Consider the following 17761-nt stretch of genomic DNA (forward strand, 5'->3'; position numbering starts at 1 on the left):
TCCTGTGCTCGCTCTTGCTCTCTCTCTGACAAATAAATAAATAAAAATCTTAAAAAAAAAGAAGAATATTTAATGTATATGGCTATAGTGGTGTTGCAAGGTGCTTACACAAAAGACCAAGGTTTTCCCTTCAATTCATGACCACTAAGCCTGGAAACTTGCTTAGATTTGAAAATGAACAATGGGCCATGTTTTGGGTTTTTTCCTAGGGCAGGGGCTGATATATGCATTCTGTTAGCCTCCTATTAATTTTTTAAATTATATAACTTGAACAAACTTTGGGGAAGCTGTTCATAATTTTTCCCCTAGATTCTAAATAATTCTTTAGCTTTGCCACGGAGTCCTGAGGTTGAAAGTTCTCTCAAGGTCATTCTAGTCTTACTGTCCAATTCAAAAATACATCTACCTTGCCTCTGACTCTTTAGTGCCACCACATGTCTTCTGAAATTCCAGAATCCCCTTATTCCCGTCAATATAAGACTTTATCTCCCACAGTCAATCTGAGTCTACAGAAGACAGAAATCATGGTATTTCTCAAAAAAGCTGTTATTTACCTCCCCCTCTACAGCACATTTCTTATGGGCTTAGTGAAGTATATGTCTGTTAGTGCTCAGTAAACTTATCATGTGGTAGATTTTTAGTTCTTACACAGTAAATTCACTTTAACATTTCCACCTCTTTAAGTCATATCCTTTGTGCCTTATGTGCCATATTCTATACTTTTTATCTTGACCTCATTTGCAATAAGCCATAATAATGTTCGGACTTCAAGGAGTTATCCCAGTAGACTACCCAGAACAAGTTAGGGGGATTCTTTCTAGAACATTAAATCCTAAGTCACAGATAAATGCCTATGCCAATAAATTGTCTCCTGCTCATCTTTATTCCAATACAAAAGTCTACATATATACTTCAAATGTATTTCTTGGTTCCTGCATTTGACCATGGGTCAGCCATTTTTTTTATGAATGTCTAAGTAGTCAATCCACTTAGTTGGATCTTAAGTTGATCATAAGTACATTTTTTACCTTACAACATCCGTGACACAGTCTATTAAAAGATCAACGCCAGAATTTACAGTCTTTCAAACATTGGCTCTGGCATAGTTAGGCATTATAGTGACATAGTTGAAAAGTTTGAACTATGGAGTCTGACTGTTTGGGTTGAGCCCATAACTGCTATGTGTTAATTCGAAGACCTCAGACAAGTCACTTGATGTTCATTCCCCCATGTACAGACAAAAATGCATAGACAAAAAATTAACTTTGTTTTAATGCATTATTTTATTTTATATATATTAGTATTTTCACTTTGAAAGCAAGTAATCTGAGTGGAAGAGTTAAAGGAATTTCAAAATTATTCTTTGAATTAAAAAGAAGACACCTTTCTGAATTTCTCTGTGTATGTGTGTGTTTTGTCTTATTCATATTGCTATATAATTAGCTGAGTAACTTTGACTAAGTGGTGCCCTTAAGACCAACATTCTGCCAAGAGAAAGATGTTACATGTTCCAATACTATTAAAGATGCTCAAGGGGCCAAGAAGAAGATCCATCTTAGTAAAAACACCCGAAACTCACTCCTGCTCATATCTCTGAACTTTGTGGCCTCTTCTGACTTGTGTTTAGATTTAGGAAAATAATTTGAAAAAAATTTATTGAGTAATTACCATGATCAAGGCCCATACTAGGCCCCTTAAATTAGATGTTTAATTTAATTTTCACAACTTGGAGGTGAGTACAACGATGACATTTTGCAGATGAAGAAATAAATCTCAGAGAGGTTAAATGACTTGACCAAGATCACAAAGCTAGCTAATGACTGAGCCAGCATTTGAATGCAGTAGATCCTTAGTGAGAGCCCTTGGTTCTCGAAGGCAGAGCATACTAGATTTTATTTTCTGCTAGTTTATACTTCTGCCAGCATAGGACATTTCTTGCTGCCTAATTGTACAACTCTATCTCTGATTTGTCCTCTACATTTGGGGTGGCCTCTTGTCTTGATTCCCAAAAATGCCTTTATTTTGTTAATGTCAATTTTTCTGGTATTACCTCTGGTTAGTCCCTCCTGCACTCTCAAAAGGGACTCACATTAAGAAACAAATTATATGGGCACGTTACTGAAAGCCAGTGATGATATATACTGGAATCAATCTGACATCTGATTGTGAGCCAGCCCCACGTCTATGGTTCATGGCTGCTCAGGGCCCTTGTAACTTTTCTGAGATTATAGATGTGGAAACTTGAACATTGAAATATTTGATTTCTCACATCTGCTTTAAGGAAAAATAATAGAAGAAAAAAATGAAAAGAAAGCAAAACCTAATATAGATACTACATAACTAAAAATTTTAGCATTCAGAAACTTGAGTTTTAATGACAGTGAGGGTAGGATAGTATTTTATCTTACCTGCCTCCCTGAAAAATACTTAGGAAGTGTTCTCAAGGGTCTGCTTGTCAACTAGGTCTTTAATGGAAATTAGTGTAAAGATTATTACCTGAAAAAATATTAGAATTGCTTAAAATTGAAATATATAGATCCTTTGGACATAAAGGGGAAGGCATTTCTGAAACTGTGCCATGAATAAAATATAAACAGTTAAATTGGGTTAAAACAACTAATTAACAGATGATATTCTGGTGTCATGATTATATACTCCCACTAGTGAGATAAGACAATTTCTCTCAAAATAAAGTGTTTTCATTTCTGTCAAAATTTTGCTTTCTTCAAGAGCATTCTATTGAAAGTTTCTAAATAGCAGTGATCTGTGCAGATTGTTACTTATCAATGGCCCATGGTCATCTCCGTGATGCCTATCGAACAGACAGGAACCGATGGTGGAAATAAGGGAAGACAGATAAATGCTTATTTTATGTATGATTACAGATACTCAAATTCATTGCAAATTTTCCTGAGCAGCTTAAAAAGGTAGTAACAGTCAAGAGAACAAGCATTTAGAATTGATACATGTGGCAAAGAGGGCTTTAAGAACGTCTGATTTCCTGAGGAATCCTCATCTAAAACATTGCCTGGTACGTAGAGCTGAAAAAGCTGTAAGTTCAGAAAACCGACTAAGCGCTGCAAAATGGAATCAAACTTCTGGAATCTTCTCTCTGCCTGTTCTGCTGAGTGTTTTTCCTGGGCATAAAAGTAAAAGGTCCTGGTATTTTCTTTTTAATTGCTATACTTCCACAGTCCTAGGAATTTGGGAATCAATTTGGGACCGAGAATCATGCCAGGAAGATAAATTACATTCATATGTCAGATATCGCCTCACAATGCTATCTAGCTCAGCAGGCTATAATGAGCCCCCACTCACCAGGCCAAGCTCCAGCCAAAAAAATAAATAAATATATAAATAAAAGAACACCTACTGTTTCTCCATCAAGGGCAACTCTCTCAGAGGGCAAACAAAAGCAACAGAGGGAGGCCAACCAGATCCATGCAGTACTACGGGTTGCTATGCAACCCTCTGTGCAAGTTGGGCAGCAACAGATGGACATTTTGAATAGAATTAATGCCCCTCTGACCCATGTTTTAAATAGTGCCCAAACCTACCGCCTGATGAATTCTATTAACTATAGGCATACTTACACATATAAAATATAGCATCATAAGTGACACTGTTATTACCCTCCTTACTAACATAAAGTCATAAATCTATTGGCAAAATTTGAGACCGATAATATTCAATGAGCTATTTCTATTTTTTTCTCCTTTTCTTGATAAATGAATCACTGATGTCTCATAACCTTGGGCTACATATTTCCTTCTAGTGTTGCTCTGATTCCATATGCAAACCTGCAATGCCTGCTCTGAGTTTCAGCTTCATTTTCACATGGAGTCCTGCTTCTTCCTCAGCCGTTGTCACCTGTGAGCTCTGGGCATTGTGCAAGAGACCTCTTTTTATTGTAACTTTAAGAAAGAACATAACACGGAATAAATATTTTATATACCTTTGTGAGGACAATGTTGTAACCATGTTCCTGATTGAACAATCCATCTGAAGTCTATACCCAAAGCTGCAAAACTTCTTTGTGCACCTGCCTTCTGCCCAGGACAAATTTAAGCCACTTTTTATCACTTGTGGTGAGTAGATTTCAAAGGAATCAGGGTGCTCTCAAGGATTATCAGGCTAAGATCCCCTCTTTAGGTCTCCTTAATGTTATATACCATGTGATTTTTATATATTTTATATACATTGTAAGAACCCCAAAAGGAGGGATATCAGTTCTTAAAAAACAAAACAAACAAACAAAAAACCTAGCAGTGTAGCTTGTCATGGACAGCAAGCAGCTAAACAATTTTAAGGAAGACTATCTATGCTAGGGTATCTTCATAAAGTGGTAGAGACAAAGAGGGGAAGGAGGCTAGTGAGGGTTTTAGTCCTACCTCTGCACCTAAAGAGACTTCTGATCTTAAAAAAAAAAAAAAATTCTCAACGTTTCTGTGTTCCAATTTCCTTACCTGTAACCTGAAGAGATTTTGGCTAGATATTCCTTTAAAGTTTCCCTTAACTTTCTCATTCTCTTGAACAGACAAAGATGCAGTTAAAAAATAAGATGAGCAGCAGTTATATTTCTAGCCGAGCATGGAAAGCATCGTTTCCAAAGCCCAATATTCACATGTAATTATAACATTCTCTTCTTCAGGAAGAAACTGAGAAGGCCTTAGACTCCTGACCTCGAATATTCTGGGGGCTCTTTCGTGGTCCTGTGCTTCCATTCCTTGCAGGTGCTTATATCCAGGGGAAAAGAGCCGCTCGAGTATTGATTATGTGACTTGTGCAAGGGTTTCTCTTTTGCACCATAATCTCTTGCCAGAACCATCCCTCCTCCGAGGGAGCAATAGCACATGTGCCTCCAGTTTCCAAAGCAGCAGCGCTGCTTCCCTGTCAGGCCTCCTGCTGCCGCCCAGTGTGCCTTTGTTTTGGAAATATGAGCTTGGTTTTCCACCACTGCATGCTCAGGCTTGCAGTCTTCTGGGTGAGAGCCATCACTTATCTGTGCATGCATACGCATGCATGCTTACATACGTTCCCATAGAGAAATATTTGCTTGGTTTTTGTTTGCTCATTCTCCCACCTCCCTTGAAGGCCCTGTGGGTGGGAAATGTGGCATCTTGAATTATGCTGTCATCTCTGGAAAGACTGAGTGTTAACGACTTTATGGGCTCTTACCACTTCAATGCCACCTGAAGTAATCACATGAAAGCAACTCAGTTCAGTTACAAGCTGGTCCCTATCTCTGTAGTTCTACATACTTTAAGATGAAACAGGGATTTGATGTAGCTCCACATATATTCCGGTCTTTCCTAGACTCTATTTCATTGAATTCTCAAGTTGTATGTTTTAAAAAAAAAACTACAGCTCCCTATTTATCGTTTCATTATATAAATAGGGGTTTTACTTTTGTTGTATTTTATACTATAAACTTTTAATATATTATATATCTAAAATATATTTTAAATACATTTTTATTTTACATTACATATATATTCATACTTGTTTCCAAAAGTGAACTTATTTTATTTTAGAGCCTGCTACATGACCAGTAAGTTGTAGATACGGCAAACCAGAGCCATTCAGAACAAATAAATGAATACTAATGGATGACATATATTTGAATGCCGTACCCCATAGGCGCTTCTGTTTAAAATCTGTAGTGAGAAGGAACCCACCACACAGTCTTCTTCATTGCAAAAGTTGAGATTCCAGGAACGGTGCCCAACAGTGATAAAGAGGGGCAGCTGAGAAAGCATTTTTATGCACAGTTCATATCACAGTGTTGAGTACATGTTTACAGACCGTGGTGTTCGAATCTTGAAATGACCTACCTTTCCTAAGGTGCAAGTTCCCCCTCGTATAAATTTTCCTGTGATGAAAAAAAATAGAGTAATTACTAATTCACACTTCTTAGAGATATGAAAGCCTTTAAGATTTTTCTAGGACAATTACTTCTTTTTTTTTCGAGTGAGAAAATTGAATCTAGTGTATGTAGATTTCGGTTTAGAGTGAATTTGTAGTAGGTATATTAGCCTAAGTTTTTTTCCTGACTCAAATAATGTCCTAGCATCTCCCCAAAGTAGCTAATTTCCTCTTTCTGTTTTCCTTCTGGGAAAATATCATTAAAAAACACACATAAAAAAACTAACTTTGCTCTAAAAACAAGTAATAATTATGTTTAAATTTCTGTTATGTTAAATTTCTGTAAATTTCCCTCAGCTATTGCTTCAAATATATAAATTTGTGATAAAATACCACTTCAAGAAAAGGATTTATAAGTAAAATCATCAGTGAAGAATTAAATTTCCCTTTGGATTAACTTGTTTCAATCTTACTGAATGTGTAACATTTAAAAACGAGTGTGAAATGTTTCTTAAATCCACCAAACTACTGAATTTTCATCTCATAATTTGCATATTCATTTGATTTTAGACAGTTCTACTTGCTTGAGCCTCTGGGCAAATGCAGTAAATTTTCAGCTTGGTATTTACATCTGAACATTTGCAATGGAACATCATATAAGGTATGAATCAACATATATAAACCTTCGTGGCTTGTCATGGACCTTGTTCTTAATTCGGTAGAATTGCGATTTGTCTGTGAGACCAGTCATTTTCCTTCGGATGCAAGAAGAAAGAGGAGTTAAGTCCAAATTTTAGCAATAGGGCTCTCCAGACCTCCTCTAGGACTTCCTGTGCTCTTTAGGGGTATGTCAAATACTCAGATCCCCTCTCTATTCATGCACTGTCTTTGATCAACCTACTTGTTGCATTGTATGGTTTAGTTTCTCATTCTAGAGACTTAGTATTCCTTAGTGGAAGTGGAATATTTAGTATAACTTAGTTTAAGTATTGCCTTATGCTTTATCCAAGAGAAGCAATTCAATATATATATTGATTGAAATAGGGGGAAATTCTATATGATGAACCTCATTATGGTCCTTTAAACCAATACAAAATGAGGGAACAAAAATTTTAAATCAACTGCTTACATCTAAGGCACAAGAATGTTTGTTTAAAATAGTTTAAAACAAAATTAAATATCAGAACCTTAAAACATTTTCATTCAAAACAATTCTTTTTCTTAAAGACTTTTAAAACCAGGCATCTATTATAGCTGTTTTATCTCCAGTCTTGTCCAGAGAGAGCAACTGGACTTAATGGAAATTTAATTTTTTTTTCTTACAACCTGTTGGTTCCATCTGGCTTAACCTCAGGTCTAGCTTATTACCGAGAAAACTGAGCTGTTGGAGAGTGGCAGTTCCTGCTCCAATACCAGTCATCGCTGTGCCTGTGTTAGATAATGAGCTCACGAGTGTTGCTAACAACCAGGGTCCTAATTGAATGTAGATCCTTCCTGTTCTTTAACCAGCAAAGAAGTACAATTAAATTTGGAAATGATATGAAATGATCTATTCTGTATCAATTAAAAGAAAGAAGGAGCTAGAATAGAATAGGAAAATATCTCACTTTATACTTAGAAGTTTTCATATGCCTGCTTTTATTTTATGAAATTCAGTTTCTTTAGTTTTGTGCATGATGCATGCTAGTAATCATCTCATTTAGCATGTGTGGGCTTAACATGCTGATTAGTTACAATTATTAATAGTAATAATATCAACCTTTCTCACTAGTCCCTAAAAAAAAAAAAGGAAAAATTTGCCTTCCTCAAAACCTATATGTGTCAGAGTATTTTCTATACAATTCTTGTAGAATGCTAGTTCTGGGATAGCTCTGCTATAAAAGAGATTTCCGGAGTGAGAAAAGTTTGGAAATCCATGGGAACTACAGTCTACTTCTTGAAGATCTGTACATTGATATATTAAAGCTTTGAGAAGTTTTATAATGACAATATCTGTTTACACATAATTTAACCCTCCCTCTTTTTTATGCAGTAAGATTTGCTAATTACTGGGTGGTTGGGTTATGGACATTGGGGAAGATATGTGCTATGGTGAGTGTTGTGAAGTGGTGATTAACAGACCTGTACCCCTTGGGCTAATGATACATTATATGTTAATAAAAAAATAAAAAATTAAAAAAAATAAGATTTGCTAATTACTGATGCATGGAACCCCATGAATCATATGATGAGAAAGCAGCATGGAGTTGTGTAGTGTTTGAGTTTTTGCAGTCATTTAGTATAATCCGGTGATTCCCAAAGTGTGGGGTCTGGACCAGTAATATCTGGGAACTTACTAGAAGCACAAATTTTCAGGCCCCACCCGCACTGAATCAAAAACTGCAGGAAGCATGCTGGCAATCTGTGTTTAAATTTATCCTCCAGATGTTTCTGATGCATCGTAATTACCATCACTGGTCTAATTCCACTACAATTTATTCATCTGATTTTTTTCATTGAGCAAAATGAGTGGGAGACACGGGAAACTTAATTTTACAATGATGAGTGTATTAGTATATAAGAATGTCTTGATTGTTGAGTGTCACAGCCACACATAAAATTAAGTTAGGGCAAACATGAAATATATTAGTTCTTGGAATAAACAATGCCAGAATGGCAGACCTGAAGCAGCAAGCCCGGAATCACACTGGAATCACCCTTCTCTACCTCTCAAAGCTTCTTTACCGTGCTGAGCAGAGCCGAGTTCTCCCACCACCACTCAGCTTTCTTCATGCCAGGCCAGGCCAGGCCAGAGAGGAGGATCTATGATTGGCCTACCTTAGTCAGATGCTCACCCTAAACCAACTATTGTGCTGGAGTCATTCATGGTGGTCAAATTAGGGAGTAATAGGGTCTTTTCTCTGACCGAAAAAGAAATACAGGCATGACCACTGAGAAAAATAATCATTTGTATTTGCTGAAATAAATTTTTAATTTGGGAGACATTCCTTCTAGGAAGGCTCATTTCTTCTAGGCTGAGAGCTATTTGGACACTAGTTCTCAAAAAGTTTAACACTAGCGTTTACACTATTTGTTAATACACTAATTACTACTACACTAGTACATAACACTAATGTTTGGACTACAATTTTGTTTCACAAATTGCGTCTTCAACCAAAGGAGAAAAGTAATGTCAAAGGAGTGAAGGACAGGGTGGGCTTAATAACTTAATAACTGTCCGAGGCTTTTCTGGGTCAATTGCTATATTTTACTCTTGAAGGAAAGCTACCCACATTTGCCCGCACTGCTTTTCAAGGAGTTTTAGTACTTAGTAAAAAGCTACAAGGAGAATTTTATTAATTTCTTTATTAGTGAAACATTTATTAAACATGTACTGTGTGCCAATTATTGTGGTTAAAAAGAAATCTTACAGTCTTCTCATAATGAATCCTCATTTCAACATGTGAAATAGGCATAGAAATGAATTATTGTGGGACAAATGTATTGAGATTGCCAAAGGCATGTGTTTGTGTGTGTGTGTGTGTGTATGTGTGTGTGTGTGTTTATTTATTTATTGGAGGGTAGGGGCAGAAGGAGAGAGAGAATATCCCCAAGCAGACTCCCTGCTGAGCACAGCGTGATTTGGGGTCTGATCCCAGGACTCTGAGGTCATGACCTGAGCAGAAGTCAGGAGTTGGCTGCTTAATCAACTGAGCTACCCAGAAACCCCTGATTGCCAAATGCTCTTAAGGAAACACTAATTGTTTTTTAGGAGAAGTTCTATTTTCTAGGCTTTTTTCTCCTGACAGTGGTTGGATTTGGGGAGAAACAGAAAGATATCAAGCAGGCACTGAACTTCCCAATAAATATGCCACCTGGTGATGCACATTTATTCCCCACCCCAAATAGGAAAAGAAAAGGTAATAACATTTTTACACCCTTACATCATTTTGCATGACAATATTGCTGAATATTGGTAATCAGAGCAACTGTGAACAGAATTAAAAAAAAAATACTTTCAACACATCTCTTCTCCACAGGGCTATAATTCATTGACCCTTCAAATGCATATCGCCAAATCTCACAAAAAGTATAACAGCTCTGGTCTTTAATATAAGAAAACTGCAACTCAGACTCTTTAATGTATGCAGTAGACCACAAAGTCCATGTAGAGTGGATGGTAATCTACAAGCTCCATTACAGCAGCAATTGTGCTAGTGCTGAATTCCCACTCCTAGCAAGGTGCCTGGCACACAATAGGTTAGTAAAAATGTTGACTGAATGAATGAATTATATGATAGATGGATGGACATGAAGGCATTGGAATTAGACCAAACTCTGTATGACTCTAAAACCCAACATTACTCAATCTCCTGCTACATTTCATGGGTTCCTGACGTCTATAAAACAAAGTCTACAAGGTGTGGCCATGAAAGTCTTCCAAGACTTTGTAACAGTCTGTGTACCTTTCCAGTACTGTCTTCCACTACTCCCATTATATCAAGAGGGTACGATTTGATGTTGGCCAGGATATTTGAGTCTGCTGACCTTGTTGTGCTCATTCTTTTTCCTTAATTTAAACTTAGAGCCACATCTGAAATGTGTTCCCTTGTCTTCATATACTACCAGTATTTCTCAACTGAATGTAGTTGTGCCAATTAGGGAGTTATCTGGAAAATGTAGGGATTTTTTAGTACTGACACATGATTAGGGGCCTCTATTAACATATAAGAAGAGTCCGGTGATGCCGAATGTCTTGCAATGCATGGAAGCATCCTGTGTAATGAAGAATTATCCCAAATACTAAATGACAATAACTTAAATGCCAACAATGACATTGAGAAGCATTGTGTATTGAATTAAATCTAAAGTCAGCATTATATAGTCGTGATGTGGTTTTTAGAGTTACCCAGTTTTTAATCCCAGCTATGTCACTTAGTAGTTATATTATTTTGAGTCATTTAATCTCTTGCAACTTTAGTTTTCTCAGCTGAAAAATAGGTTTAATGATGTTTTTCAGCAATGAGGTGAGGAATAGAGATAAAAAATACAAAATGGTCATGTATAGGTGATTTTTTAAAAGATTTTATTTATTTATTTGACAGATAGAGATCACAAGTAGGCAGAGACGCAGGCAGAGAGAGAGGAGGAAGCAGGCTCCCCGCTGAGCAGACAGCCCGATGCGGGCCCCCATCCCAGGACCCTGGGATCATGACCTGAGCCGAAGGCAGAGGCTTTAACCCACTGAGCCACCCAGGCGCCCCTGTATAGGTGATTTTTAATAGCTGGTTATTAGTCTTAAAAGATTTCTATAATCTAAGATCAAGCCCTTTCCTTCTTGAAGCCCTCCCTGCTATCCAAACTGAGAATATTCTTTTCTTCCTCTCAAAACCACTCTGTTTTAGTTAAGGGTCTTTCAATCACAAAAAAAAGGAGACCTGTTCAAGTCATCTCGGGATGAGGGGGGGTGGCAAAAAGAAAGATTACTGACAAGACACTGTGTTAGTTAGGACAGTATGCTATAAGTAACAGAAAACCCAAGTAAGACTGACTTAGTAAAGAAAATGTATTAGTTCACATAATTTATAGCATACTATAAATTCCACATAGACAATTAAACTCTGTGAGAGCAGAGTTTCTGTTTATCTTATTCATAGTTGGCTTTATTCTCTCATGCTTCATATGATGGTACGCTGGCAAATCCAGACTCTGTCCTGTGAAGTCAAAATGGCTGCTGCAGTTAAGAGAGCTCTTATCCTTACACCAGCTAGTCCTGGAGAAGAGAAGGAGGGCTTGTAGTAAATCCCAGGGATGAAATAACTTCTCTTTCTCAGAAACTCCTTGCATTTCATAGGCTTTGGAAGGGATTATACATCCTAAAGTAATCATAGGGGCTGTGGTGGAAGTTGAAAGTATTAGGGGGAAAAAATAACTATTTGCTTAAGCAGGTTAGAACTCAACCCTGAAACTGAGAAGCAAATTGACCTCCTCCTTCCTCCCAAAAACAACTTAGAATGGGAGGGAATGGTTTCCCAAGAGATAGAATTGTTGGTGAGAGAAAGAGGAAGTGGGATAATGTGGTACAAAATATGACCACCAGAATAATATGGGCTATGGCTTAGATTTTTCCCAGGATCAGAATAAGTAGGCAGGCAACTGCAAAAATCACTTTACTAGTGTGATACCCCAATATGTACTAAGTCCTGCTTTCAGCTCTGAGGCTGTTAACTAGAAAGTTAGTGGCCACCAATCCTACCCAATGGGAGCTTGTCTTAAGATCCTGGAAAAGATAGAACATAAACATAATTAATACTTACAGTTCCCCTCCTTAAGAACAGTTTACTTGTTTGTAAGTCTATTTATTTAGAATTTCAGAGAGAATAGGACCAACCAATATCAACACATGTCAATGATGGGCAGAACTGCTACTTTTTTGCTCTCATATGTAAATTTTTTATAATTATAAAAGGCTAAGGGTTTTTGGTTTGTTACTTGTTTGTTTTGTTTTGCAAATGCAGTGTTTCAAATTGTGGGGAAAATGCTATGCTAGGAGTAGACAGTGCCTTAGCAATGCTGAAAAATAATGGTACTGGAGAGTAGGTTGAACGCCAAATCTATATCTTAGTCCAAGTTCAGGAAATGTGGGAAATTAAGACCTTCCACTTGAGACTGGTGGATGGAGTGCTCTTCTTAGAGATGAGCAGTTTTGTGAAAACCATGAAGGTGAAGATATGGGATTGTTTGCTTGCCCACTGAAAGTCCTGTATTAGCCATTACTTTTAAGAACTCTTTCACCATTTAGCTAAACATTTGGGGTTTTTTATATTTTATTTCATTAAGTAGATTGTATTATTCTCTTTTCATTTCATCTTGTACACCCAGTTACCACACTGGTGATAGTATACTTAGTAATTCTTAGTCATTGAGTTAAATAAACCTAAATAAAAGGATAATGATAGAGTAAATTTTTGTAACAAATAATATTTGTCATCAATCCTCTAGCTCTGTATTGTCTTTTTGTCCTCCTGGAAAACAAATTAAGTCATAAGAGTCCTGCCGGTTCTAATCCTACTAGGAGAACCAAGCAGGAAACAATCAAGTAATAATGAGTAGTAATAGAAGTTCGTTCTCAAATAACTATGCTAATAAACAGTGGGGTTTTTGCTGCTTTTAAAGAATTTATTTGTAGGAAGGTGAAAAGAGTCATACTGTGCTCAGGGAAATAAGCAACTCTTCAATGTTAACCCAGAGGCTCTCATGAAGGGGCCTATGGTGATAAATAAAGTGCAGACCAGGTTGAGAGCATTTGCCTTACCAAGCAGGAGTGAGTATCAGCTCAATATTCAGGACTTCTTAAATAGTGGCCTATGGATGTCTTCATGGAGGTTATAAATTCTCAACCCTTCCTTTCTGCTCTGGCAATAAAATGCAAATTTCTGTTTGTGTGGCAAAGCTCATCCTTCTGGGGAAAGTATCAACAGTTTTCCCCAATCTTTTAAAGAGATCTGGAACAAAGAAAAAAAAAAGAGAGAGAGAGAGAGAGAGAAACAAAAAAAAAAAAGAAAAGAAAATGTTGACTTACTGACCTACTGATCTATCCTTATCAGAAAAAAATAAAAGCAAATCCAAACCCATGATAATGGAAACAAAGCCTTTGGTATGCTGTGGTGAGGTCTTTCCTATTGTACCTTGTTGTTACCCATTTAGAAATGTGTATCTAGTGAAGAGTTGTGATTACAGGTGTGTCGGAAAGTAAATTTGATTATCTTCACTATTTCAATGAATAGTAATCACATCTTTCCAGTTAATCAAATATAACTCCATATATCCACCATACTTGCATCCTCTTTTCTGTTTATATGTCACATCCAGTCCATTAGCAAATTCTGTTCCATTTAACTTCAATATATGCCCAGAATTCAACCATGGCTCATCGTTTCCATTACTGCCACCATGACCCAAGCCATCATCATATCCCACTGGATTATTGCTCTCCTGTCCTAGCTGGTCTCCCTCCTTCTGCTTAAAGAGTGAAAACATGTGCTTCTAGCTTCACTAGTGTTCTTATTACCCCATGGATGTATCAAGTTTACTGCTACCTAAGAGCCTTTTTGCTCTTACTGTTCTTTTTTCCTAGAATACTCTTCGACCAGCTTCCCATATAACTCACTCTCTCACTTCAGGTGTTTTTGTTTGTCTATCTGTTTGTTTGTTTTTATTTTTATTTAATATTTATTTATTTTATTATTGTTATTATTACTTTTTATTTGACAGACAGAGATCACAAGTAGGCAGAGAGGCAGGCAGAGAGAGTGGAAGGGAAGCAGGCTCCCTGACAAGAAGAGAGCCTGATTTGGGGCTCGATCCCAGGACCCTGGGATCATGACCTGAGCTGAAGGCAGAGGCTTAACCCACTAAGTCACCCAGGTGCCCCTGTTTGTTTTTAAAGGCACTTCCTCTGGGAAGCCTTCTCTGGTTTAGGCACGATGTTTATGTTCCATATGAAGCAAAATATTTATATTTTAGTTAAGAAAAAGAGAACATTGTGTAATTAAAAATATATAAATAGCTTTGGCATCCAACAGTTCTGCAGTCAATCCCCAGCTCTGCCATTTACACATGGTAAAATGTGGCTGACAAATACCCTTACATGATTCTTGTGAGGGTGCAAACAGTTGGCATAACAGGTGTTCAATGCATGTTTTGACTTCTCACTGAGATGATAGAGACATAAGAAGCAAGGAAATTAAAAGTTGAGACACCACAATTTTTATGATCAACTAAAGGTGTCAATGTCTTAAAGCCATCCAGAGGGCACTACTTTGTATTTTTTTTGTTCTGAATAGTAAAACCCTGTTGTTGTTTAGTGACCTTGGTAATTTCATACTAACTTTGGTTAATTTAAGTGATTCTTTTCTTCTTGTCACCCACTAATTTTTTTCCCCAATGATTTAGGGCTAGTTTCTACATTAGGTTTTAAATATCATTTTATAATTCAGGCTATGACTTTTGACTCCAGCAATTTCATGTATGGTGCCAAGAAATGAGCTTCATTATTTGAATTCTACTCTGGCCAAATTACTCCATTATCATTAAATTGTATAAATATATATTTCCCTAAGAGACACAATCAGATGTAGTATTCTAATTTGCATTGATTCAATCAGTACATTGGCATTTTTTGCCCCAAAACTGTTCTTTGAAATATTTGATGACTGTTTATTGGAATCATCCTCGAAATGTGATGAAAATAGCAGATTCAGCAAATTTCCTTTCTCTATTTTAGATTAAAAAGGCAAAGGACACCTCCCCAATGTCCATTGGGGAGGTGAGGCGAACCATAAGAGACTATGGACTCTGAAAAACAACCTGAGGGTTTTGAAGGGTCAGGGGTGGGAGGTTGGGGGAACAGGTGGTGGGTAATAGGGAGGGCACGTTTTGCATGGAGCACTGGGTGTTGTGCAAAAACAATGAATACTGTTATGCTGAAAAAAATAAATAAAATGGGAAAAAAAACCCTGAGACAGACAAAAAAAAAAAAAAAGGCAAAGGACAATGTAATTATTTGAGCTTTTAATTATTTTTTATCCCATAGCAGAAAAGAGGATAATAGTTTGCATTGTATAAGTAACTTGTTAGGTAAATGAATAAATAATAGGCATCAAACACGTATTAATCTTATTTTCACTTGTAACAGTCGCTCAGTGGCCCAGGGAAGGGATAGTCCAACACTGGAAAAGCTATGAACTATACTGGGAGAGTTTGGGTTATCCTCATGATGAGATTATTCTCTTCTGCCATCACCTAGGGCCAAACATCTGGAAATTAAGTACATTATTCATGGCAAAACCACATCTCTTTTCTCAAATTTATTTTTTTCTCTTATTTGTGTACTTTTTCCTTTCCTCTGTTTCAAGTGCCAAAGTATTCTTATTGGAGAATATGGTTCTAATAAAGGAATGGGAGCATCCAAGTGTTGGAGGTTTGCCAGGTTACCTCTTCTTAAGGAATTTGTATTTATTTTTTTAAGGTATTTGTATTTAAAAACAGGTGTGTGAGAGAGATTAATTGTCAGATAAAGTAATAAATTAGCAATAGTATAAATGTAGAGTGTTGAGGGCTAACATTGTATCTCAAATCACTTGCAGTAAATATGCATCTACCCAAAAGGCTAGTTACGTATATTGTCTTATCTTTCTTATTTTGCGTCTGGTGACTTACTTCAGAATGTCTGTTTAATATATTCTTAAGCACATTTTGTATTCATTTAGTTTCCTTAGCATATATAAACTCCTCATATCTAGGTATCTTCCCCTAGGATCTACTATAGAATTTTGTATAGAGTCATTACATGCTCAATACTTCCTCAATAAATATATGGAAAATTAAATTGAATAAGCATTGACTGCCCTCAACTGCCCTTGTTCCCCAGGCAGCAGATTTGAACCAATTAGACATAGTTTTTCAATATGATTTTGTAATGGATACAACTAATATTTGAGGTATACAGTTAATCACACAATCATTTACTCGTTTCCACATCCATTCTTTTAATTATTATTTACTGTATTCCTACCACAAGTAAGGTGCTGGAACTATATAGACAAATTAGACTGAACACCTTGTCACAGAGAGTATACAGTAGCAGTGACTCCCCATAGAATGGTGATTCACAGGCTTGACCAAATGTTAATTTCCAAGTCATTAAAGAATAGTTTGGTGTTTAAATATATTTTGATATTTAAATATATATCAGTATGTTGAACCTCACTTACGCCAAGAAAATGAGAGCGTTATGGGTGCCAAATAAGAACTATGAAATGCCCCATACAAATATTTTCTTTCCTAAAATTCATCTGGGTTAAAATTTATTTAATTAATTAATTCATTCATTTATTTATTCATCCATTCATTCAACAAAAAAACAATTATCAAACAATTCATTATGTTCTGGATATGATTCTAAGTTTTGGATATACAAAGATAGAAAGAATAAATAATAGAAACAAAGAAAAAATAAGAAGTGTTTGAAATAATTAAGCTTGGAAAGTACAGACATATTCACAAAATCAAATAGCTATGAAATTTACAAAAATAAGTGCTTTTTGACTATTTGTGAGATAGACATATTGCTTTAGTTCTCTTTCCTTGAGACAAGTAAGGAAATGAAATACTAGGTAGAATTAAAATTCAGTGGTTTTTTTCCTCCTACACATGGCGCATCTTATGTCATTGTGAACACAATGTCCAATAATGTAAAAACTATTTCAGAATATATCTATGATAATATCAAGAGTAGAACATAATTTTCACTAAAAATCCATTGTCTGTATATATTCAAACAAGAAATTTAACTTTTTTTTGACTGAATAGAACAGTAATTTTAGCAAATTCAATGCAGTTATTGAATAAGTTCTTTGGCTGAATTTATTAATGTATCTGAATGGGTAACTCACAATAAATATTTCCATAATTTATATTTATCGTGTAGAAACTGAAACTTCTCAGGTTCTCATTCAACTTATTGACAGAATTAAATTAAAACATGTCATTAGGCCAGAAGCACATTTATGCAAAATTAATATTACTTTAAGTCTTATTTTTATTTCTCACGTTATTTTTTTTCCATATGAAATGCATAGAAATTATCATTGCACAATATCTGATTTTTGGCTTTTGGAATTCTGAGTATTTTTTTTCTGCCATATTGACATTTCATTTGTAGTATAATTTTCTTTTCATCACGTGCACAAAATAAAGCGAATGACTTGTCTTATTCATATGTCTAACAATTTCTTTGTAAGGCCCTGATTTGCATCCCATCCCTATTGTTGCACCATAGCATGTAACCACCAAGATTGAATTTTTTTCATCATAGGGTTGAACCCTCCTAATTTGTCAAATCTGTTATTTGAAC

This window comes from Meles meles, chromosome 14 (assembly GCF_922984935.1).
Source record: "Meles meles chromosome 14, mMelMel3.1 paternal haplotype, whole genome shotgun sequence".
Classification (NCBI taxonomy): domain Eukaryota; kingdom Metazoa; phylum Chordata; class Mammalia; order Carnivora; family Mustelidae; genus Meles; species Meles meles.